The sequence below is a fragment of the Schistocerca serialis genome, chromosome 12 (assembly GCF_023864345.2).
Source record: "Schistocerca serialis cubense isolate TAMUIC-IGC-003099 chromosome 12, iqSchSeri2.2, whole genome shotgun sequence".
Lineage (NCBI taxonomy): Eukaryota > Metazoa > Arthropoda > Insecta > Orthoptera > Acrididae > Schistocerca > Schistocerca serialis.
Genome location: NC_064649.1, coordinates 155605795 through 155632177, shown reverse-complemented (window position 1 = coordinate 155632177; position 26383 = coordinate 155605795).

Below are 26383 nucleotides of genomic sequence, written 5' to 3'. Positions count from 1 at the left end.
GGTATGTACTCAGGCTTTATAGTGTTTGAAAGAATGTTCTTTGAATTTCATATAAGAATGTAGCACTTTATTTCCAAAGTGTAGTAAATCTTTGTTTTCTCACAGCAGGGTGATCGCATTACAAGGCTTCAATTTTTATTTGCCCATCAAGTGGGCTTTTGGTGGAAATGACACACCACCAGCAGCATGTTGTCCACGAGAGCGGGGTCGGATGGGGGGGCGAGCAGGAGAGGACAAGTTGTTCTTCTATTGGTATGTACTCAGGCTTTATAGTGTTTGAAAGAATGTTCTTTCAAGTTCATATAAGAATGTAGCATTTTATTTCCAAAGTGTAGTAAATATTTGTTTTCTCACAGCAGGGTGATTGCACTACAAGGCTGCAATTTTTATTTGCCCATCAAGTGGGCTTTTGGTGGAAATGACACACCACCAGCAGCATGTTGTCAACGAGAGGGGGGTGGGATGGAGGGGCGACCAGGAGAGGACAAGTTGTTCTTCTATTGGTATGTACTCAGGCTTTATAGTGTTTGAATGAATGTTCTTTCAAGTTCATATAAGAATGTAGCATTTTATTTTCAAAGTGTAGAAAATCTTTGTTTTCTCACAGCAGGGTGATCGCACTACTAGGCTGCAATTTTTATTTGCCCATCAAGTGGGCTTTTGGTGGAAATGACACACCACCAGGAGCATGTTGTCCACGAGAGGGCTGTGCGGCTGGGGGGGGGGGGGGGGGGGGGGAGAGTAAGAGGACAAGTTGTTCTTCTATAGGTATGTACTAAGGCTTTATAGTTTTTTAAAGAATGTACGTTCAAGTTCATATAAGCATGTAGCAATTTATTTCCAAAGTGTAGTAAATCTTTGTTTTCTCACAGCAGGGCTATCGCACTACAAGGCTGCAATTTTTATTTCCCCATCAAGTGGGCTTTTGGTGGAAATGACACACCACCAGGAGCATGTTGTCCACGAGAGGGGGGTGGGATAGGGGGGCGAGCAGGAGAGGACAAGTTGTTCTTCTATTGGTATGTACTCAGGCTTTGTAGTGTTTGATAAAATGTTCTTACAAGTTCATATAAGAATGTAGCATTTTATTTCCAAAGTGTAGTAAATCTTTGTTTTCTCACAGCAGGGTGATCGCACTACAAGGCTGCAATTTTTATTTGCCCATCAAGTGGGCTTTTGGTGGAAATGACACACCACCAGCAGCATGTTGTCCACTAGAGGGGGGTGGGATGGGTGGGCGAGCCGGAGATGACAAGTTGTTCTTCTATTCGTATGTACTCAATCTTTGTAGTGTTTGAATGAATGTTCTTTCAAGTTCATATAAGAATGTAGCATTTTATTTCCAAAGTGTAGTAAATCTTTGTTTTCTCACAGCAGGGTGATCGCACTACAAGGCTGCAATTTTTATTTGCCCATCAAGTGGGCTTTTGGTGGAAATGACACACCACCAGGAGCATGTTGTCCACGAGAGGCTGGTGCGCCGGGGGGGGGGGGGGGGGCGGGGGGGGCGAGCGTAAGATGACAAGTTGTTCTTCTATAGGTATGTACTAAGGCTTTATAGTTTTTCAAAGAATGTACGTTCAAGTTCATATAAGAATGTAGCATTTTATTTCCAAAGTGTAGTAAATCTTTGTTTTCTCACAGCAGGGCTATCGCACTACAAGGCTGCAATTTTTATTTCCCCATCAAGTGGGCTTTTGGTGGAAATGACACACCACCAGCAGCATGTTGTCCATTAGAGGGCGGTGGGTTGGGGGGGCGAGCAGGAGAGGACAAGTTGTTCTTCTATTGGTATGTACTCAGGCTTTATCGTGTTTGAAAGAATGTTCTTTCAAGTTCATATAAGAATGTAGCATTTTATTTCCAAAGTGTAGTAAATCTTTGTTTTCTCACGGCAGGGTGATCGCACTACAAGGCTGCAATTTTTATTTGCCCATCAAGTGGGCTTTTGGTGGAAATGACACACCACCAGGAGCATGTTGTCCACGAGAGGGTGGTGGGCCGGGGGGGGGGGGGGGGGGGGCGGGGGGGGCGAGCGTAAGATGACAAGTTGTTCTTCTATAGGTATGTACTAAGGCTTTATAGTTTTTCAAAGAATGTACGTTCAAGTTCATATAAGAATGTAGCATTTTATTTCCAAAGTGTAGTAAATATTTGTTTTCTCACAGCAGGGCTATCGCACTACAAGGCTGCAATTTTTATTTCCCCATCAAGGGGGCTTTTGGTGGAAATGACACACCACCAGCAGCATGTTGTCCACGAGAGGGGGGTGGGATGGGGGGGCGAGCAGGAGAGGACAATTTGTTCTTCTATTGGTATGTACTCAGGCTTTATAGTGTTTGAAAGAATGTTCTTTCAAGTTCATAAAAGAATGTTACATTTTATTTCCAAAGTGTAGTAAATCTTTGTTTTCTCACAGCAGGGTGATCGCACTACAACGCTGCAATTTTTATTTGCCCATCAAGTGGGCTTTTGGTGGAAATGACACACCACCAGCAGCATGTTGTCCACGAGAGGGGGGTGGGATAGGGGGGCGAGCAGGAGGGGACAAGTTGTTCTTCTATTGGTATGTACTCAGGCGTTGTAGTGTTTGAAAAAATGTTCTTACAAGTTCATATAAGAATGTAGCATTTTATTTCAAAAGTGTAGTAAATCTTTGTTTTCTCACAGCAGGGTGATCGCACTACAATGCTGCAATTTTTATTTGCCCATCAAGTGGGCTTTTGGTGGAAATGACACACCACCAGCAGCATGTTGTCCACGAGAGGGGGGTGGGATGGGGGGGCGAGCCGGAGAGGACAAGTTGTTCTTCTATTGGTATGTACTCAGGCTTTATAGTGTTTGAATGAATGTTCTTTCAAGTTCATATAAGAATGTAGCATTTTATTTCAAAAGTGTAGTAAATCTTTGTTTTCTCACAGCAGGGTGATCGCACTACAAGGCTGCAATTTTTATTTGCCCATCAAGTGGGCTTTTGGTGGAAATGACACACCACCAGCAGCATGTTGTCCACGAGAGGGGGGGTGGGATGGGGGGGCGAGCGGAAGAGAACAAGTTGTTCTTCTATTGGTATGTACTCAGGCTTTATAGTGTTTGAAAGAATGTTCTTTCAAGTTCATATAAGAATGTAGCATTTTATTTCCAAAGTATAGTAAATCTTTGTTTTCTCCCAGCAGGGTGATCGCACTACAAGGCTAAATTTTTTATTTGCCCATCAAGTGGGCTTTTGGTGGAAATGACACACCACCAGGAGCATGTTGTCCACGAGAGGGCGGTACGGGGGGGGGGGGCGGGGGGGGTGGGGGGGTGGGCGAGCGTAAGAGGACAAGTTGTTCTTCTATAGGTATGTACTAAGGCTTTATAGTTTTTCAAAGAATGTACGTTCAAGTTCATATAAGAATGTAGCATTTTATTTCCAAAGTGTAGTAAATCTTTGTTTTCTCACAGCAGGGCTATCGCACTACAAGGCTGCAATTTTTATTTCCCCATCAAGTGGGCTTTTGGTGGAAATGACACACCACCAGCAGCATGTTGTCCAGGAGAGGGAGTGGGATGGGGGGGCGAGCAGGAGAGGACAAGCTGTTCTTCTATTGGTATGTACTCAGGCTTTGTAGTGTTTGAAAGAATGTTCTTTCAAGTTCATATAAGAATGTAGCATTTTATTTCCATGGTGTAGTAAATCTTTGTTTGCTCACAGCAGGGTGATCGCACTACAAGGCTGCAATTTTTATTTGCCCATCAAGTGGGCTTTTGGTGGAAATGACAAACCACCAGCAGCATGTTGTCCACGAGAGGGGGGTGGGATGGGGGGGCGACCAGGAGAGGACAAGTTGTTCTTCTATTGGTATGTACTCAGGCTTTATAGTGTTTGAAAGAATGTTCTTTCAAGTTCATATAAGAATGTAGCATTTTATTTCCAAAGTGTAGTAAATCTTTGTTTTCTTACAGCAGGGTGATCGCACTACTAGGCTGCAATTTTTATTTGCCCATCAAGTGGGCTTTTGGTGGAAATGACACACCACCAGGAGCATGTTGTCCACGAGAGGGCTGTGCGGCTGGGGGGGGGGGGGGGGGGGGGGGGGGGAGCGTAAGAGGACAAGTTGTTCTTCTATAGGTATGTACTAAGGCTTTATAGTTTTTTAAAGAATGTACGTTCAAGTTCATATAAGCATGTAGCAATTTATTTCCAGAGTGTAGTAAATCTTTGTTTTCTCACAGCAGGGCTATCGCACTACAAGGCTGCAATTTTTATTTCCCCTTCAAGTGGGCTTTTGGTGGAAATCACACACCACCAGGAGCATGTTGTCCACGAGAGGGGGGTGGGATAGGGGGGCGAGCAGGAGAGGACAAGTTGTTCTTCTATTGGTATGTACTCAGGCTTTGTAGTGTTTGATAAAATGTTCTTACAAGTTCATATAAGAATGTAGCATTTTATTTCCAAAGTGTAGTAAATCTTTGTTTTCTCACAGCAGGGTGATCGCACTACAAGGCTGCAATTTTTATTTGCCCATCAAGTGGGCTTTTGGTGGAAATGACACACCACCAGCAGCATGTTGTCCATTAGAGGGCGGTGGGATGGGGGGGCAAGCAGGAGAGGACAAGTTGTTCTTCTATTGGTATGTACTCAGGCTTTATCGTGTTTGAAAGAATGTTCTTTCAAGTTCATATAAGAATGTAGCATTTTATTTCCAAAGTGTAGTAAATCTTTGTTTTCTCACAGCAGGGTGATCGCACTACAAGGCTGCAATTTTTATTTGCCCATCAAGTGGGCTTTTGGTGGAAATGACACACCACCAGGAGCATGTTGTCCACGAGAGGGTGGTGCGCCGGGGGGGGGGGGGGGGGGGGCGGGGGGGGGCGAGCGTAAGATGACAAGTTGTTCTTCTATAGGTATGTACTAAGGCTTTATAGTTTTTCAAAGAATGTACGTTCAAGTTCATATAAGAATGTAGCATTTTATTTCCAAAGTGTAGTAAATCTTTGTTTTCTCACAGCAGGGTGATCGCACTACAATGCTGCAATTTTTATTTGCCCATCAAGTGGGCTTTTGGTGGAAATGACACACCACCAGCACCATGTTGTCCACGAGAGGGGGGTGGGATGGGGGGGCGAGCCGGAGAGGACAAGTTGTTCTTCTATTGGTATGTACTCAGGCTTTATAGTGTTTGAAAGAATGTTCTTTCAAGTTCATATAAGAATGTAGCATTTTATTTCCAAAGTGTAGTAAATCTTTGTTTTCTCACAGCAGGGTGATCGCACTACAAGGCTGCAATTTTTATTTGCCCATCAAGTGGGCTTTTGGTGGAAATGACACACCACCAGCAGCATGTTGTCCACGAGAGGGGGGGTGGGATGGGGGGGCGAGCGGAAGAGAACAAGTTGTTCTTCTATTGGTATGTACTCAGGCTTTATAGTGTTTGAAAGAATGTTCTTTCAAGTTCATATAAGAATGTAGCATTTTATTTCCAAAGTATAGTAAATCTTTCTTTTCTCCCAGCAGGGTGATCGCACTACAAGGCTGCAATTTTTATTTGCCCATCAAGTGGGCTTTTGGTGGAAATGACACACCACCAGGAGCATGTTGTCCACGAGAGGGCGGTACGGAGGGGTGGTGGGGGGTGGGGGGGGGGCGAGCGTAAGAGGACAAGTTGTTCTGCTATAGGTATGTACTAAGGCTTTATAGCTTTTCAAAGTATGTACGTTCAAGTTCATATAAGAATGTAGCATTTTATTTCCAAAGTGTAGTAAATATTTGTTTTCTCACAGCAGGGCTATCGCACTACAAGGCTGCAATTTTTATTTCCCCATCAAGGGGGCTTTTGGTGGAAATGACACACCACCAGCAGCATGTTGTCCACGAGAGGGGGGTGGGATGGGGGGGCGAGCAGGAGAGGACAATTTGTTCTTCTATTGGTATGTACTCAGGCTTTATAGTGTTTGAAAGAATGTTCTTTCAAGTTCATAAAAGAATGTTACATTTTATTTCCAAAGTGTAGTAAATCTTTGTTTTCTCACAGCAGGGTGATCGCACTACAACGCTGCAATTTTTATTTGCCCATCAAGTGGGCTTTTGGTGGAAATGACACACCACCAGGAGCATGTTGTCCACGAGAGGGGGGTGGGATAGGGGGGCGAGCAGGAGAGGACAAGTTGTTCTTCTATTGGTATGTACTCAGGCTTTGTAGTGTTTGATAAAATGTTCTTACAAGTTCATATAAGAATGTAGCATTTTATTTCCAAAGTGTAGTAAATCTTTGTTTTCTCACAGCAGGGTGATCGCACTACAAGGCTGCAATTTTTATTTGCCCATCAAGTGGGCTTTTGGTGGAAATGACACACCACCAGCAGCATGTTGTCCACGAGAGGGCTGTGCGGCTGGGGGGGGGGGGGGGGGGGAGAGTAAGAGGACAAGTTGTTCTTCTATAGGTATGTACTAAGGCTTTATAGTTTTTTAAAGAATGTACGTTCAAGTTCATATAAGCATGTAGCAATTTATTTCCAAAGTGTAGTAAATCTTTGTTTTCTCACAGCAGGGCTATCGCACTACAAGGCTGCAATTTTTATTTCCCCATCAAGTGGGCTTTTGGTGGAAATGACACACCACCAGGAGCATGTTGTCCACGAGAGGGGGGTGGGATAGGGGGGCGAGCAGGAGAGGACAAGTTGTTCTTCTATTGGTATGTACTCAGGCTTTGTAGTGTTTGATAAAATGTTCTTACAAGTTCATATAAGAATGTAGCATTTTATTTCCAAAGTGTAGTAAATCTTTGTTTTCTCACAGCAGGGTGATCGCACTACAAGGCTGCAATTTTTATTTGCCCATCAAGTGGGCTTTTGGTGGAAATGACACACCACCAGCAGCATGTTGTCCACTAGAGGGGGGTGGGATGGGTGGGCGAGCCGGAGATGACAAGTTGTTCTTCTATTCGTATGTACTCAATCTTTGTAGTGTTTGAATGAATGTTCTTTCAAGTTCATATAAGAATGTAGCATTTTATTTCCAAAGTGTAGTAAATCTTTGTTTTCTCACAGCAGGGTGATCGCACTACAAGGCTGCAATTTTTATTTGCCCATCAAGTGGGCTTTTGGTGGAAATGACACACCACCAGGAGCATGTTGTCCACGAGAGGCTGGTGCGCCGGGGGGGGGGGGGGGGGGGGGGGGGGGGGGGGGGGGGCGAGCGTAAGATGACAAGTTGTTCTTCTATAGGTATGTACTAAGGCTTTATAGTTTTTCAAAGAATGTACGTTCAAGTTCATATAAGAATGTAGCATTTTATTTCCAAAGTGTAGTAAATCTTTGTTTTCTCACAGCAGGGCTATCGCACTACAAGGCTGTAATTTTTATTTCCCCATCAAGTGGGCTTTTGGTGGAAATGACACACCACCAGCAGCATGTTGTCCATTAGAGGGCGGTGGGTTGGGGGGGCGAGCAGGAGAGGACAAGTTGTTCTTCTATTGGTATGTACTCAGGCTTTATCGTGTTTGAAAGAATGTTCTTTCAAGTTCATATAAGAATGTAGCATTTTATTTCCAAAGTGTAGTAAATCTTTGTTTTCTCACGGCAGGGTGATCGCACTACAAGGCTGCAATTTTTATTTGCCCATCAAGTGGGCTTTTGGTGGAAATGACACACCACCAGGAGCATGTTGTCCACGAGAGGGCGGTGGGCCGGGGGGGGGGGGGGGGGGGGCGGGGGGGCCGAGCGTAAGATGACAAGTTGTTCTTCTATAGGTATGTACTAAGGCTTTATAGTTTTTCAAAGAATGTACGTTCAAGTTCATATAAGAATGTAGCATTTTATTTCCAAAGTGTAGTAAATATTTGTTTTCTCACAGCAGGGCTATCGCACTACAAGGCTGCAATTTTTATTTCCCCATCAAGGGGGCTTTTGGTGGAAATGACACACCACCAGCAGCATGTTGTCCACGAGAGGGGGGTGGGATGGGGGGGCGAGCAGGAGAGGACAATTTGTTCTTCTATTGGTATGTACTCAGGCTTTATAGTGTTTGAAAGAATGTTCTTTCAAGTTCATAAAAGAATGTTACATTTTATTTCCAAAGTGTAGTAAATCTTTGTTTTCTCACAGCAGGGTGATCGCACTACAACGCTGCAATTTTTATTTGCCCATCAAGTGGGCTTTTGGTGGAAATGACACACCACCAGCAGCATGTTGTCCACGAGAGGGGGGTGGGATAGGGGGGCGAGCAGGAGGGGACAAGTTGTTCTTCTATTGGTATGTACTCAGGCGTTGTAGTGTTTGAAAAAATGTTCTTACAAGTTCATATAAGAATGTAGCATTTTATTTCAAAAGTGTAGTAAATCTTTGTTTTCTCACAGCAGGGTGATCGCACTACAATGCTGCAATTTTTATTTGCCCATCAAGTGGGCTTTTGGTGGAAATGACACACCACCAGCAGCATGTTGTCCACGAGAGGGGGGTGGGATGGGGGGGCGAGCCGGAGAGGACAAGTTGTTCTTCTATTGGTATGTACTCAGGCTTTATAGTGTTTGAATGAATGTTCTTTCAAGTTCATATAAGAATGTAGCATTTTATTTCCAAAGTGTAGTAAATCTTTGTTTTCTCACAGCAGGGTGATCGCACTACAAGGCTGCAAATTTTATTTGCCCATCAAGTGGGCTTTTGGTGGAAATGACACACCACCAGCAGCATGTTGTCCACGAGAGGGGGGGTGGGATGGGGGGGCGAGCGGAAGAGAACAAGTTGTTCTTCTATTGGTATGTACTCAGGCTTTATAGTGTTTGAAAGAATGTTCTTTCAAGTTCATATAAGAATGTAGCATTTTATTTCCAAAGTATAGTAAATCTTTGTTTTCTCCCAGCAGGGTGATCGCACTACAAGGCTGAATTTTTTATTTGCCCATCAAGTGGGCTTTTGGTGGAAATGACACACCACCAGGAGCATGTTGTCCACGAGAGGGCGGTACGGGGGGGGGGGCGGGGGGGGTGGGGGGGTGGGCGAGCGTAAGAGGACAAGTTGTTCTTCTATAGGTATGTACTAAGGCTTTATAGTTTTTCAAAGAATGTACGTTCAAGTTCATATAAGAATGTAGCATTTTATTTCCAAAGTGTAGTAAATCTTTGTTTTCTCACAGCAGGGCTATCGCACTACAAGGCTGCAATTTTTATTTCCCCATCAAGTGGGCTTTTGGTGGAAATGACACACCACCAGCAGCATGTTGTCCAGGAGAGGGAGTGGGATGGGGGGGCGAGCAGGAGAGGACAAGCTGTTCTTCTATTGGTATGTACTCAGGCTTTGTAGTGTTTGAAAGAATGTTCTTTCAAGTTCATATAAGAATGTAGCATTTTATTTCCATGGTGTAGTAAATCTTTGTTTGCTCACAGCAGGGTGATCGCACTACAAGGCTGCAATTTTTATTTGCCCATCAAGTGGGCTTTTGGTGGAAATGACAAACCACCAGCAGCATGTTGTCCACGAGAGGGGGGTGGGATGGGGGGGCGACCAGGAGAGGACAAGTTGTTCTTCTATTGGTATGTACTCAGGCTTTATAGTGTTTGAATGAATGTTCTTTCAAGTTCATATAAGAATGTAGCATTTTATTTTCAAAGTGTAGTAAATCTTTGTTTTCTCACAGTAGGGTGATCGCACTACAAGGCTGCAATTTTTATTTGCCAATCAAGTGGGCTTTTGGTAGAAATGACACACCACCAGCAGCATGTTGTCCGTTAGAGGGCGGTGGGATGGGGGGGCGAGCACGAGAGGACAAGTTGTTCTTCTATTGTTATGTACTCAGGCTTTATAGTGTTTGAAAGAATGTTCTTTCAAGTTCATATAAGAATGTAGCATTTTATTTCCAAAGTGTAGTAAATCTTTGTTTTCTTACAGCAGGGTGATCGCACTACTAGGCTGCAATTTTTATTTGCCCATCAAGTGGGCTTTTGGTGGAAATGACACACCACCAGGAGCATGTTGTCCACGAGAGGGCTGTGCGGCTGGGGGGGGGGGGGGGGGGGGGGAGCGTAAGAGGACAAGTTGTTCTTCTATAGGTATGTACTAAGGCTTTATAGTTTTTTAAAGAATGTACGTTCAAGTTCATATAAGCATGTAGCAATTTATTTCCAGAGTGTAGTAAATCTTTGTTTTCTCACAGCAGGGCTATCGCACTACAAGGCTGCAATTTTTATTTCCCCTTCAAGTGGGCTTTTGGTGGAAATCACACACCACCAGGAGCATGTTGTCCACGTGAGGGCGGTGCGGGGGGGGGGGGGGGGGGGGGGGCGAGCATAAGAGGACAAGTTGTTCTTCTATAGGTATGTACTAAGGCTTTATAGTTTTTTAAAGAATGCACGTTCAAGTTCATATAAGCATGTAGCAATTTATTTCCAAAGTGTAGTAAATCTTTGTTTTCTCACAGCAGGGCTATCGCACTACAAGGCTGCAATTTTTATTTCCCCATCAAGTGGGCTTTTGGTGGAAATGACACACCACCAGGAGCATGTTGTCCACGAGAGGGGGGTGGGATAGGGGGGCGAGCAGGAGAGGACAAGTTGTTCTTCTATTGGTATGTACTCAGGCTTTGTAGTGTTTGATAAAATGTTCTTACAAGTTCATATAAGAATGTAGCATTTTATTTCCAAAGTGTAGTAAATCTTTGTTTTCTCACAGCAGGGTGATCGCACTACAAGGCTGCAATTTTTATTTGCCCATCAAGTGGGCTTTTGGTGGAAATGACACACCACCAGCAGCATGTTGTCCATTAGAGGGCGGTGGGATGGGGGGGCAAGCAGGAGAGGACAAGTTGTTCTTCTATTGGTATGTACTCAGGCTTTATCGTGTTTGAAAGAATGTTCTTTCAAGTTCATATAAGAATGTAGCATTTTATTTCCAAAGTGTAGTAAATCTTTGTTTTCTCACAGCAGGGTGATCGCACTACAAGGCTGCAATTTTTATTTGCCCATCAAGTGGGCTTTTGGTGGAAATGACACACCACCAGGAGCATGTTGTCCACGAGAGGGTGGTGCGCCGGGGGGGGGGGGGGGGGGGGCGGGGGGGGCGAGCGTAAGATGACAAGTTGTTCTTCTATAGGTATGTACTAAGGCTTTATAGTTTTTCAAAGAATGTACGTTCAAGTTCATATAAGAATGTAGCATTTTATTTCCAAAGTGTAGTAAATCTTTGTTTTCTCACAGCAGGGTGATCGCACTACAATGCTGCAATTTTTATTTGCCCATCAAGTGGGCTTTTGGTGGAAATGACACACCACCAGCACCATGTTGTCCACGAGAGGGGGGTGGGATGGGGGGGCGAGCCGGAGAGGACAAGTTGTTCTTCTATTGGTATGTACTCAGGCTTTATAGTGTTTGAAAGAATGTTCTTTCAAGTTCATATAAGAATGTAGCATTTTATTTCCAAAGTGTAGTAAATCTTTGTTTTCTCACAGCAGGGTGATCGCACTACAAGGCTGCAATTTTTATTTGCCCATCAAGTGGGCTTTTGGTGGAAATGACACACCACCAGCAGCATGTTGTCCACGAGAGGGGGGGTGGGATGGGGGGGCGAGCGGAAGAGAACAAGTTGTTCTTCTATTGGTATGTACTCAGGCTTTATAGTGTTTGAAAGAATGTTCTTTCAAGTTCATATAAGAATGTAGCATTTTATTTCCAAAGTATAGTAAATCTTTCTTTTCTCCCAGCAGGGTGATCGCACTACAAGGCTGCAATTTTTATTTGCCCATCAAGTGGGCTTTCGGTGGAAATGACACACCACCAGGAGCATGTTGTCCACGAGAGGGCGGTACGGAGGGGTGGTGGGGGGTGGGGGGGGGGGGCGAGCGTAAGAGGACAAGTTGTTCTGCTATAGGTATGTACTAAGGCTTTATAGCTTTTCAAAGTATGTACGTTCAAGTTCATATAAGAATGTAGCATTTTATTTCCAAAGTGTAGTAAATCTTTGTTTTCTCACAGCAGGGCTATCACACTACAAGGCTGCAATTTTTATTTCCCCATCAAGTGGGCTTTTGGTGGAAATGACACACCACCAGCAGCATGTTGTCCAGGAGAGGGGGGTGGGATGGGGGGGCGAGCAGGAGAGGACAAGCTGTTCTTCTATTGGTATGAACTCAGGCTTTGTAGTGTTTGAAAGAATGTTCTTTCAAGTTCATATAAGAATGTAGCATTTTATTTCCAAAGTGTAGAAAATCTTTGTTTGCTCACAGCAGGGTGATCGCACTACAAGGCTGCAATTTTTATTTGCCCATCAAGTGGGCTTTTGGTGGAAATGACAAACCACCAGCAGCATGTTGTCCACGAGAGGGGGGTGGGATGGGGGGGCGACCAGGAGAGGACAAGTTGTTCTTCTATTGGTATGTACTCAGGCTTTATAGTGTTTGATACAATGTTCTTTCAAGTTCATATAAGAATGTAGCATTTTATTTTCAAAGTGTAGTAAATCTTTGTTTTCTCACAGCAGGGTGATCGCACTACAAGGCTGCAATTTTTATTTGCCCATCAAGTGGGCTTTTGGTGGAAATCACACACCACCAGGAGCATGTTGTCCACGAGAGGGCGGTGCGGGGGGGGGGGGGGGGGGGCGAGCATAAGAGGACAAGTTGTTCTTCTATAGGTATGTACTAAGGCTTTATAGTTTTTTAAAGAATGTACGTTCAAGTTCATATAAGCATGTAGCAATTTATTTCCAATGTGTAGTAAATCTTTGTTTTCTCACAGCAGGGCTATCGCACTACAAGGCTGCAATTTTTATTTCCCCATCAAGTGGGCTTTTGGTGGAAATGACACACCACCAGGAGCATGTTGTCCACGAGAGGGGGGTGGGATAGGGGGGCGAGCAGGAGAGGACAAGTTGTTCTTCTATTGGTATGTACTCAGGCTTTGTAGTGTTTGATAAAATGTTCTTACAAGTTCATATAAGAATGTAGCATTTTATTTCCAAAGTGTAGTAAATCTTTGTTTTCTCACAGCAGGGTGATCGCACTACAAGGCTGCAATTTTTATTTGCCCATCAAGTGGGCTTTTGGTGGAAATGACACACCACCAGCAGCATGTTGTCCATTAGAGGGCGGTGGGATGGGGGGGCAAGCAGGAGAGGACAAGTTGTTCTTCTATTGGTATGTACTCAGGGTTTATCGTGTTTGAAAGAATGTTCTTTCAAGTTCATATAAGAATGTAGCATTTTATTTCCAAAGTGTAGTAAATCTTTGTTTTCTCAGAGCAGGGTGATCGCACTACAAGGCTGCAATTTTTATTTGCCCATCAAGTGGGCTTTTGGTGGAAATGACACACCACCAGGAGCATGTTGTCCACGAGAGGGTGGTGCGCCGGGGGGGGGGGGGGGGGGGCGGGGGGGGGCGAGCGTAAGATGACAAGTTGTTCTTCTATAGGTATGTACTAAGGCTTTATAGTTTTTCAAAGAATGACGTTCAAGTTCATATAAGAATGTAGCTTTTTATTTCCAAAGTGTAGTAAATCTTTGTTTTCTCACAGCAGGGCTATCGCACTACAAGGCTGCAATTTTTATTTCCCCATCAAGTGGGCTTTTGGTGGAAATGACACACCACCAGCAGCATGTTGTCCACGAGAGGGGGGTGGGATGGGGGGGCGAGCAGGAGAGGACAGGTTGTTCTTCTATTGGTAAGTACTTAGGCTTTATAGTGTTTGAAAGAATGTTCTTTCAAGTTCATATAAGAATGAAGCATTTTATTTCCAAAGTGTAGAAAATCTTTGTTTTCTCACAGCAGGGTGATCGCACTACAAGGCTGCAATTTTTATTTGCCCATCAAGTGGGCTTTTGGTGGAAATTACACACCACCAGCAGCATGTTGTCCACGAGAGGGGGGTGGGATCGGGGGGCGAGCAGGAGAGGACAATTTGTTCTTCTATTGGTATGTACTCAGGCTTTATAGTGTTTGAAAGAATGTTCTTTCAAGTTCATAAAAGAATGTAGCATTTTATTTCCAAAGTGTAGTAAATCTTTGTTTTCTCACAGCAGGGTGATCGCACTACAACGCTGCAATTTTTATTTGCCCATCAAGTGGGCTTTTGGTGGAAATGACACACCACCAGCAGCATGTTGTCCACGAGAGGGGGGTGGGATAGGGGGGCGAGCAGGAGAGGACAAGTTGTTCTTCTATTGGTATGTACTCAGGCGTTGTAGTGTTTGAAAAAATGCTCTTACAAGTTCATATAAGAATGTAGCATTTTATTTCCAAAGTGTAGTAAATCTTTGTTTTCTCACAGCAGGGTGATCGCACTACAATGCTGCAATTTTTATTTGCCCATCAAGTGGGCTTTTGGTGGAAATGACACACCACCAGCAGCATGTTGTCCACGAGAGGGGGGTGGGATGGGGGGGCGAGCCGGAGAGGACAAGTTGTTCTTCTATTGGTATGTACTCAGGCTTTATAGTGTTTGAAAGAATGTTCTTTCAAGTTCATATAAGAATGTAGCATTTTATTTCCAAAGTGTAGTAAATCTTTGTTTTCTCACAGCAGGGTGATCGCACTACAAGGCTGCAATTTTTATTTGCCCATCAAGTGGGCTTTTGGTGGAAATGACACACCACCAGCAGCATGTTGTCCACGAGAGGGGGGGTGGGATGGGGGGGCGAGCGGAAGAGAACAAGTTGTTCTTCTATTGGTATGTACTCAGGCTTTATAGTGTTTGAAAGAATGTTCTTTCAAGTTCATATAAGAATGTAGCATTTTATTTCCAAAGTATAGTAAATCTTTCTTTTCTCCCAGCAGGGTGATCGCACTACAAGGCTGCAATTTTTATTTGCCCATCAAGTGGGCTTTTGGTGGAAATGACACACCACCAGGAGCATGTTGTCCACGAGAGGGCGGTACGGAGGGGTGGTGGGGGGTGGGGGGGGGGCGAGCGTAAGAGGACAAGTTGTTCTGCTATAGGTATGTACTAAGGCTTTATAGTTTTTTAAAGAATGTACGTTCAAGTTCATATAAGCATGTAGCAATTTATTTCCAAAGTGTAGTAAATCTTTGTTTTCTCACAGCAGGGCTATCGCACTACAAGGCTGCAATTTTTATTTCCCCATCAAGTGGGCTTTTGGTGGAAATGACACACCACCAGGAGCATGTTGTCCACGAGAGGGGGGTGGGATAGGGGGGCGAGCAGGAGAGGACAAGTTGTTCTTCTATTGGTATGTACTCAGGCTTTGTAGTGTTTGATAAAATGTTCTTACAAGTTCATATAAGAATGTAGCATTTTATTTCAAAGTGTAGTAAATCTTTGTTTTCTCACAGCAGGGTGATCGCACTACAAGGCTGCAATTTTTATTTGCCCATCAAGTGGGCTTTTGGTGGAAATGACACACCACCAGCAGCATGTTGTCCATTAGAGGGCGGTGGGATGGGGGGGCAAGCAGGAGAGGACAAGTTGTTCTTCTATTGGTATGTACTCAGGCTTTATAGTGTTTGAAAGAATGTTCTTTCAAGTTCATATAAGAATGTAGCATTTTATTTCCAAAGTATAGTAAATCTTTGTTTTCTCCCAGCAGGGTGATCGCACTACAAGGCTGAATTTTTTATTTGCCCATCAAGTGGGCTTTTGGTGGAAATGACACACCACCAGGAGCATGTTGTCCACGAGAGGGCGGTACGGGGGGGGGGGCGGGGGGGGTGGGGGGGTGGGCGAGCGTAAGAGGACAAGTTGTTCTTCTATAGGTATGTACTAAGGCTTTATAGTTTTTCAAAGAATGTACGTTCAAGTTCATATAAGAATGTAGCATTTTATTTCCAAAGTGTAGTAAATCTTTGTTTTCTCACAGCAGGGCTATCGCACTACAAGGCTGCAATTTTTATTTCCCCATCAAGTGGGCTTTTGGTGGAAATGACACACCACCAGCAGCATGTTGTCCACGAGAGGGGGGTGGGATGGGGGGGCGAGCAGGAGAGGACAGGTTGTTCTTCTATTGGTAAGTACTTAGGCTTTATAGTGTTTGAAAGAATGTTCTTTCAAGTTCATATAAGAATGAAGCATTTTATTTCCAAAGTGTAGAAAATCTTTGTTTTCTCACAGCAGGGTGATCGCACTACAAGGCTGCAATTTTTATTTGCCCATCAAGTGGGCTTTTGGTGGAAATTACACACCACCAGCAGCATGTTGTCCACGAGAGGGGGGTGGGATGGGGGGGCGAGCAGGAGAGGACAATTTATTCTTCTATTGGTATGTACTCAGGCTTTATAGTGTTTGAAAGAATGTTCTTCCAAGTTCATAAAAGAATGTAGCATTTTATTTCCAAAGTGTAGTAAATCTTTGTTTTCTCACAGCAGGGTGATCGCACTACAACGCTGCAATTTTTATTTGCCCATCAAGTGGGCTTTTGGTGGAAATGACAAACCACCAGCAGCATGTTGTCCACGAGAGGGGGGTGGGATAGGGGGGCGAGCAGGAGAGGACAAGTTGTTCTTCTATTGGTATGTACTCAGGCGTTGTAGTGTTTGAAAAAATGCTCTTACAAGTTCATATAAGAATGTAGCATTTTATTTCCAAAGTGTAGTAAATCTTTGTTTTCTCACAGCAGGGTGATCGCACTACAATGCTGCAATTTTTATTTGCCCATCAAGTGGGCTTTTGGTGGAAATGACACACCACCAGCAGCATGTTGTCCACGAGAGGGGGGTGGGATGGGGGGGCGAGCCGGAGAGGACAAGTTGTTCTTCTATTGGTATGTACTCAGGCTTTATAGTGTTTGAAAGAATGTTCTTTCAAGTTCATATAAGAATGTAGCATTTTATTTCCAAAGTGTAGTAAATCTTTGTTTTCTCACAGCAGGGTGATCGCACTACAAGGCTGCAATTTTTATTTGCCCATCAAGTGGGCTTTTGGTGGAAATGACACACCACCAGGAGCATGTTGTCCACGAGAGGGTGGTGCGCCGGAGGGGGGGGGCGGGGGGGGGCGAGCGTAAGATGACAAGTTGTTCTTCTATAGGTATGTACTAAGGCTTTATAGTTTTTCAAAGAATGTACGTTCAAGTTCATATAAGAATGTAGCATTTTATTTCCAAAGTGTAGTAAATCTTTGTTTTCTCACAGCAGGGCTATCGCACTACAAGGCTGCAATTTTTATTTCCCCATCAAGTGGGCTTTTGGTGGAAATGACACACCACCAGCAGCATGTTGTCCACGAGAGGGGGGTGGGATGGGGGGGCGAGCAGGAGAGGACAGGTTGTTCTTCTATTGGTAAGTACTTAGGCTTTATAGTGTTTGAAAGAATGTTCTTTCAAGTTCATAAAAGAATGAAGCATTTTATTTCCAAAGTGTAGAAAATCTTTGTTTTTTCACAGCAGGGTGATCGCACTACAAGGCTGCAATTTTTATTTGCCCATCAAGTGGGCTTTTGGTGGAAATTACACACCACCAGCAGCATGTTGTCCACGAGAGGGGGGTGGGATGGGGGGGCGAGCAGGAGAGGACAATTTATTCTTCTATTGGTATGTACTCAGGCTTTATAGTGTTTGAAAGAATGTTCTTCCAAGTTCATAAAAGAATGTAGCATTTTATTTCCAAAGTGTAGTAAATCTTTGTTTTCTCACAGCAGGGTGATCGCACTACAACGCTGCAATTTTTATTTGCCCATCAAGTGGGCTTTTGGTGGAAATGACACACCACCAGCAGCATGTTGTCCACGAGAGGGGGGTGGGATAGGGGGGCGAGCAGGAGAGGACAAGTTGTTCTTCTATTGGTATGTACTCAGGCGTTGTAGTGTTTGAAAAAATGCTCTTACAAGTTCATATAAGAATGTAGCATTTTATTTCCAAAGTGTAGTAAATCTTTGTTTTCTCACAGCAGGGTGATCGCACTACAATGCTGCAATTTTTATTTGCCCATCAAGTGGGCTTTTGGTGGAAATGACACACCACCAGCAGCATGTTGTCCACGAGAGGGGGGTGGGATGGGGGGGCGAGCCGGAGAGGACAAGTTGTTCTTCTATTGGTATGTACTCAGGCTTTATAGTGTTTGAAAGAATGTTCTTTCAAGTTCATATAAGAATGTAGCATTTTATTTCCAAAGTGTAGTAAATCTTTGTTTTCTCACAGCAGGGTGATCGCACTACAAGGCTGCAATTTTTATTTGCCCATCAAGTGGGCTTTTGGTGGAAATGACACACCACCAGCAGCATGTTGTCCACGAGAGGGGGGGTGGGATGGGGGGGCGAGCGGAAGAGAACAAGTTGCTCTTCTATTGGTATGTACTCAGGCTTTATAGTGTTTGAAAGAATGTTCTTTCAAGTTCATATAAGAATGTAGCATTTTATTTCCAAAGTATAGTAAATCTTTCTTTTCTCCCAGCAGGGTGATCGCACTACAAGGCTGCAATTTTTATTTGCCCATCAAGTGGGCTTTTGGTGGAAATGACACACCACCAGGAGCATGTTGTCCACGAGAGGGCGGTACGGCGGGGGGGTGGGGGGTGGGGGGGAGGGCGAGCGTAAGAGGACAAGTTGTTCTGCTATAGGTATGTACTAAGGCTTTATAGCTTTTCAAAGTATGTACGTTCAAGTTCATATAAGAATGTAGCATTTTATTTCCAAAGTGTAGTAAATCTTTGTCTCTCACAGCAGGGCTATCGCACTACAAGGCTGCAATTTTTATTTCCCCATCAAGTGGGCTTTTGGTGGAAATGACACACCACCAGCAGCATGTTGTCCACGAGAGGGGGGTGGGATGGGGGGGCGAGCAGGAGAGGACAGGTTGTTCTTCTATTGGTAAGTACTTAGGATTTATAGTGTTTGAAAGAATGTTCTTTCAAGTTCATATAAGAATGTAGCATTTTATTTCCAAAGTGTAGAAAATCTTTGTTTTCTCACAGCAGGGTGATCGCACTACAAGGCTGCAATTTTTATTTGCCCATCAAGTGGGCTTTTGGTGGAAATTACACACCACCAGCAGCATGTTGTCCACGAGAGGGGGGTGGGATGGGGGGGCGAGCAGGAGAGGAAAATTTGTTCTTCTATTGGTATGTACTCAGGCTTTGTAGTGTTTGATAAAATGTTCTTACAAGTACGTATAAGAATGTAGCATTTTATTTCCAAAGTGTAGTAAATCTTTGTTTTCTCACAGCAGGGTGATCGCACTACAAGGCTGCAATTTTTATTTGCCCATCAAGTGAGCTTTTGGTGGAAATGACACACCACCAGCAGCATGTTGTCCACGAGAGGGGGGTGGGATGGGGGGGCGAGCCGGAGAGGACAAGTTGTTCTTCTATTCGTATGTACTCAATCTTTGTAGTGTTTGAATGAATGTTCTTTCAAGTTCATATAACAATGTAGCATTTTATTTCCAAAGTGTAGTAAATCTTTATTTTCTCACAGCAGGGTGATCGCACTACAAGGCTGCAATTTTTATTTGCCAATCAAGTGGGCTTTTGGTGGAAGTGACACACCACCAGCAGCATGTTGTCCATTAGAGGACGGTGGGATGGGGGGGCGAGCAGGAGAGGACAAGTTGCTCTTCTATTGGTATGTACTCAGGCTTTATAGTGTTTGAAAGAATGTTCTTTCAAGTTCATATAAGAATGCATCATTTTATTTCCAAAGTGTAGTAAATCTTTGTTTTCTCACAGCAGGGTGATCGCACTACATGGCTGCAATTTTTATTTGCCCATCAAGTGGGCTTTTGGTGGAAATGACACACCACCACCAGCATGTTGTCCACGAGAGGGGGGTGGGATGGGGGGACGAGCAGGAGAGGACAAGTTGTTCTTCTATTGGTATGTACTCATGCTTTGTAGTGTTTGAAAGAATGTTCTTTCAAGTTCATATAAGAATGTAGCATTTTATTTCCAAAGTGTAGTAAATTTTTGTTTTCTCACAGCAGGGTGATCGCACTACAAGGCTGCAATTTTTATTTGCCAATCAAGTGGGCTTTTGGTGGAAATGACACACCACCAGCAGCATGTTGTCCATTAGAGGGCGGTGGGATGGGGGGGCGAGAAGGAGAGGACAAGTTGTTCTTCTATTGGTAAGTACTTAGGCTTTATAGTGTTTGAAAGAATGTTCTTTCAAGTTCATATAAGAATGTAGCATTTTATTTCCAAAGTGTTGAAAATCTTTGTTTACTCACAGCAGGGTGATCGCACTACAAGGCTGCAATTTTTATTTGCCCATCAAGTGGGCTTTTGGTGGAAATTACACACCACCAGCAGCATGTTGTCCACGAGAGGGGGGTGGGATGGGGGGGAAAGCAGGAGAGGACAATTTGTTCTTCTATTGCTATGTACTCAGGCTTTACAGTGTTTGAAATAATTTTCTTTCAAGTTCATAAAAGAATGTAGCATTTTATTTCCAAAGTGTAGTAAATCTTTGTTTTCTCACAGCAGGGTGATCGCACTACAATGCTGCAATTTTTATTTGCCCATCAAGTGGGCTTTTGGTGGAAATGACACACCACCAGCAGCATGTTGTCCACGAGAGGGGGGTGGGATAGGGGGGCGAACAGGAGAGGACAAGTTGTTCTTCTATTGGTATGTACTCAGGCTTTGTAGTGTTTGAAAAAATGTTCTTACGAGTTCATATAAGAATGTAGCATTTAATTTCAAAGTGTAGTAAATCTTTGTTTTCTCACAGCAGGGTGATCGCACTACAATGCTGCAATTTTTATTTGCCCATCAAGTGGGCTTTTGGTGGAAATGACACACCACCAGCAGCATGTTGTCCACGAGAGGGGGGTGGGATGGGGGGGCGAGCCGGAGAGGACAAGTTGTTCTTCTATTGGTATGTACTCAGGCTTTATAGTGTTTGAATGAATGTTCTTTCAAGTTCATATAAGAATGCATCATTTTATTTCCAAAGTGTAGTAAATCTTTGTTTTCTCACAGCAGGGTGATCGCACTACATGGCTGCAATTTTTATTTGCCCATCAAGTGGGCTTTTGGTGGAAATTACACACCACCAGCAGCATGTTGTCCACGTGAGGGGGGTGGGATGGGGGGCAAGCAGGAGAGGACAATTTGTTCTTCTATTGGTATGTACTCAGGCTTTATAGTGTTTGAAAGAATGTTCTTTCAAGTTCATAAAAGAATGTAGCATTTTATTTCCAAAGTGTAGTAAATCTTTGTTTTCTCACAGCAGGGTGATCGCACTACAACGCTGCAATTTTTATTTGCCCATCAAGTGGGCTTTTGGTGGAAATGACACACCACCAGCAGCATGTTGTCCACGAGAGGGGGGTGGGATAGGGGGGCGAGCAGGAGAGGACAAGTTGTTCTTCTATTGGTATGTACTCAGGCTTTGTAGTGTTTGAAAAAATGTTCTTACAAGTTCATATAAGAATGTAGCATTTTATTTCCAAAGTGTAGTAAATCTTTGTTTTCTCACAGCAGGGTGATCGCACTACAATGCTGCAATTTTTATTTGCCCATCAAGTGGGCTTTTGGTGGAAATGACACACCAGGAGCAGCATTTTGTCCACGAGAGGGGGTGGATGGGGGGGCGAGCCGGAGAGGACAAGTTGTTGTTCTATTGGTATGTACTCAGGCTTTATAGTGTTTGAATGAATGTTCTTTCAAGTTCACATAAGAATGCATCATTTTATTTCCAAAGTGTAGTAAATCTTTGTTTTCTCACAGCAGGGCTATCGCACTACAAGGCTGCAATTTTTATTTGCCCATCAAGTGGGCTTTTGGTGGAAATGACACTCCACCAGCAGCATGTTGTCCACGAGAGGGGGGTGGGATGGGGGGGCGAGCAGGAGAGGACAGGTTGTTCTTCTATTGGTAAGTACTTAGGCTTTATAGTGTTTGAAAGAATGTTCTTTCAAGTTCATATAAGAATGTAGCATTTTATTTCCAAAGTGTAGAAAATCTTTGTTTTCTCACAGCAGGGTGATCGCACTACAAGGCTGCAATTTTTATTTGCCCATCAAGTGGGCTTTTGGTGGAAATGACACACCACCAGCAGCATGTTGTCCATGAGAGGGGGGTGGGATAGGGGGGCGAGCAGGAGATTACAAGTTGTTCTTCTATTGGTATGTACTCAGGCTTTGTAGTGTTTGAAAAAATGTTCTTACAAGTTCATATAATAATGTAGCATTTTATTTCCAAAGTGTAGTAAATCTTTGTTTTCTCACGGCAGGGTGATCGCACTACAATGCTGCAATTTTTATTTGCCCATCAAGTGGGCTTTTGGTGGAAATGACACACCAGGAGCAGCATGTTGTCCACGAGAGGGGGGTGGGATGTGGGGGCGAGCCGGAGAGGACAAGTTGTTGTTCTATTGGTATGTACTCAGGCTTTATAGTGTTTGAATGAATGTTCTTTCAAGTTCATATAAGAATGCATAATTTTATTTCCAAAGTGTAGTAAATCTTTGTTTTCTCACAGCAGGGTGATCGCACTACATGGCTGCAATTTTTATTTGCCCATCAAGTGGGCTTTTGGTGGAAATGACACACCACCAGCAGCATGTTGTCCACGAGAGGGGGAGGGGGATGGGGGGGCGAGCAGGAGAGGACAAGTTGTTCTTCTATTGGTATGTACTCAGGCTTTATAGTGTTTGAAAGAATGTTCTTTGAAATTCATATACGAATGTAGCATTTTATTTCCAAAATGTAGTAAATCTTTGTTTTCTCACAGCAGGGTGATCGCTCTACAAGGCTGCAATTTTTATTTGCCCATCAACTGGGCTTTTGGTGGAAATGACACACCACCAGCAGCATGTTGTCCACGAGAGGGAGGTGGGATGGGGGGGCGAGCAGGAGAGGACAAGTTGTTCTTCTATTGGTATGTACTCAGGCTTTATAGTGTTTGAAAGAATGTTCTTTCAAGTTCATAAAAGAATGTAGCATTTTATTTCCAAAGTGTAGTAAATCTTTGTTTTCTCACAGCAGGCTGATCGCACTACAAGGCTGCAATTTTTATTTGCCCATCTAGTGGGCTTTTGGTGGAAATGACACACCACCAGCAGCATGTTGTCCACGAGAGGGGGGTGGGATGGGGGGGCGAGTGGAGGAGGACAAGTTGTTCTTCTATTGGTATGTACTCAACCTTTATAGTGTTTGAAAGAATGTTCTTTCAAGTTTATATAAGAATGTAGCATTTTATTTCCAAAGTGTAGTAAATCTTTGTTTTCTCACAGCAGGGTGATCGCATTACAAGGCTGCAATTTTTATTTGCCCATCAAGTGGGCTTTTGGTGGAAATGACACACCACGAGCAGCATGTTGTCCACGAGAGGGGGGTGGGATGGGGGGGCGAGCAGGAGAGGACAAGTTGTTCTTCTATTGGTATGTACTCAGGCTTTATAGTGTTTGAAAGAATGTTCTTTCAAGTTCATATAAGAATGTAGCATTTTATTTCCAAAGTGTAGTAAATCTTTGTTTTCTCACAGCACGGTGATCGCACTACAAGGCTGCAATTTTTACTTGCCCATCATGTGGGCTTTTGGTGGAAATGACACACCAACAGCAGCATGTTGTCCACGAGAGGGGGGTGGGATGGGGGGGGGGGAGAAGGAGAATACAAGTTGTTCTTCTATTGGTATGTACTCAGGTTTTATAGTGTTTGAAAGATTGTTCTTTCAAGTTCATATAAGAATGTAGCATTTTATTTCCAAAGTGTAGAAAATCTTTGTTTTCTCACAGCAGGGTGATCGCACTACAAGGCTGCAATTTTTATTTTCCCATCAAGTGGGCTTTTGGTAGAAATGACACACCACCAGCAGCATGTTGTCCACGAAAGGGGGGTGGGATGGGGGGGCGAGCAGGAGAGGACAAGTTGTTCTTCTAGTGGTATGTACTCAGGCTTTATAGTGTTTGAAAGAATGTTCTTTCAAGTTCATATAAGAATGTAGCATTTTATTTCCAAAGTGTAGTAAATCTTTGTTTTCTCACAGCAGGGTGATCGCACTACAAGGCTGCAATTTTTATTTGCCCATCAAGTGGGCTTTTGGTGGAAATGACACACCACCAGCAGCATGTTGTCCACGAGATGGGCGGTGGGATGGGGGGGCGAGCGGAAGAGGACAAGTTGTTCTTCTATTGGTATATACTCAGCCTTTATAGTGTTTGAAAGAATGTTCTTTCAAGTTCATATAAGAATGTAGCATTTTATTTCCAAAGTATAGTAAATCTTTGTTTTCTCACAGCAGGGTGATCGCACTACAAGGCTGCAATTTTTATTTGCCCATCAAGTGGGCTTTTGGTGCAAATGACACACCACCAGCAGCATGTTCTCCACGAGATGGGCGGTGGGATGGGGGTGCGAGCGGAAGAGGACAAGTTGTTCTTCTATTGGTATATACTCAGCCTTTATAGTGTTTGAAAGAATGTTCTTTCAAGTTCATATAAGAATGTAGCATTTTATTTCCAAAGTGTAGTAAATCTTTGTTTTCTCACAGCAGGGTGATCGCACTACATGGCTGCAATTTTTATTTGCCCATCAAGTGCGCTTTTGGTGGACATGACACACCACCAGCAGCATGTTGCCCACTAGAGGGGGGTGGGATTGGGGGGCGAGCAGGAGAGGACAAGTTGTACTTCTATTGGTATGTACTCAAGCTTTATAGTGTTTGAAAGAATGTTCTTTCAAGTTCATATAAGAATGTAGCATTTTAATTCCAAAGTGTAGTAAATCTTTGTTTTCTCACAGCACGGTGATCGCACTACAAGGCTGCAATTTTTATTTGCCCATCAAGTGGGCTTTTGGTGGAAATGACACACCACCAGCAGCATGTTGTCCACGAGAGGGGGGTGGGATACGGGTTCGAGCAGGAGAGGACAAGTTGTTCTTCTATTGGTATGTACTCAGGCTTTATAGTGTTTGAAAGATTGTTCTTTCAAGTTCATATAAGAATGTAGCATTTTACTTCCAAAGTGTAGAAAATCTTTGTTTTCTCACAGCAGGGTGATCGCACTACAAGGCTGCAATTTTTATTTGCCCATCAGGTGGGCTTTTGGTGGAAATGACACACCACCAGCAGCATGTTGTCCACGAGAGGGGGGTGGGATGGAGGGGCGAGCAGGAGAGGACAAGTCGTTCTTCTATTGGTATGCACTCAGGCTTTATAGTGTTTGAAAGAGTGTCCTTTCAAGTTCATATAAGAATGTAGCATTTTATTTCCTAACTGTAGTAAATCTTTGTTTTCTCACAGCAGGGTGATCGCACTACAAGGCTGCAATTTTTATTTGCCCATCAAGTGGGCTTTTGGTGGTCATGACACACCACCAGCAGCATGTTGCCCGCTAGACGGGGGTAGGATGGGGGGGGCGAGCAGGAGAGGACAAGTTGTGCTTCTATTGGTATGTACTCAGGCTTTATAGTGTTAGAAAGAATTTTCTTTCAAGTTCATATAAGAATGTAGCATTTTAATTCCAAAGTGTAGTAAATCTTTGTTTTCTCACAGCACGGTGATCGCACTACAAGGCTGCAATTTTTATTTGCCCATCAAGTGGGCTTTTGGTGGAAATGACACACCACCAGCAGCATGTTTTCCACGAGAGGGGGGCGGGATACGGGTTCGAGCAGGAGAGGACAAGTTGTTCTTCTATTGGTATGTACTCAGGCTTTATAGTGTTTGAAAGAATGTTCATTCAAGTTCAAATAAGAATGTAGCATTTTATTTCCAAAGTGTAGTAACTCTTTGTTTTCTCACGGCAGGGTGATTGCACTACAAGTCTGCAATTTTTATTTGCCCGTCAAGTGGGCTTTTTGTGGAAATGACACACCACCAGCAGCATGTTGTCCACGAGTGGGGGGTGGGATGGGGGGGCGAGCAGGAGAGGACAAGTTGTTCTTCTATTGGTATGTACTCAAGCTTTATAGTGTTTGAAAGAATGTTCTTTCAACTTCATATAAGAATGTAGCATTTTATTTCCAAAGTGTAGTAAATCTTTGTTTTCTCACAGCAGGGTGATTGCACTACAAGGCTGCAATTTTTATTTGCCCTACAAGTGGGCTTTTGGTGGAAATGACACACCACCAGCAGCATGTTATTCCATGAGAGGGTGGTGTGGCGGGGGGGGGGGGGGGGGGGGGGCGAGCGTAAGAGGACAAGTTGTTCTTCTATTGGTATGTACTAAGGCTTTATTGTGTTTTAAAGAATGTTCGTTCAAGTTCATATAAGAATGTAGCATTTTATTTCCAAAGTGTAGTAAATCTTTGTTTTCTCACAGCTTGGTGATTGCACTACAAGGCTGCAATTTTTATTTGCCCATCAAGTGGGCTTTTGATGGAAATGACACACCACCACCAGCATGTTGTCCACGAGAGAGGGGTGGGATGGGGGGGCGAGCAGGAGAGAACATGTTGTTCTTCTATTGGTATGTACTCAGGCTTTATAGTGTTTGAAAGAATGTTCTTTCAAGTTCATTTAAGAATGTAGCATTTTATTTCCAAAGAGCAGTAAATGTTTGTTTTCTCACAGCAGGGTGAT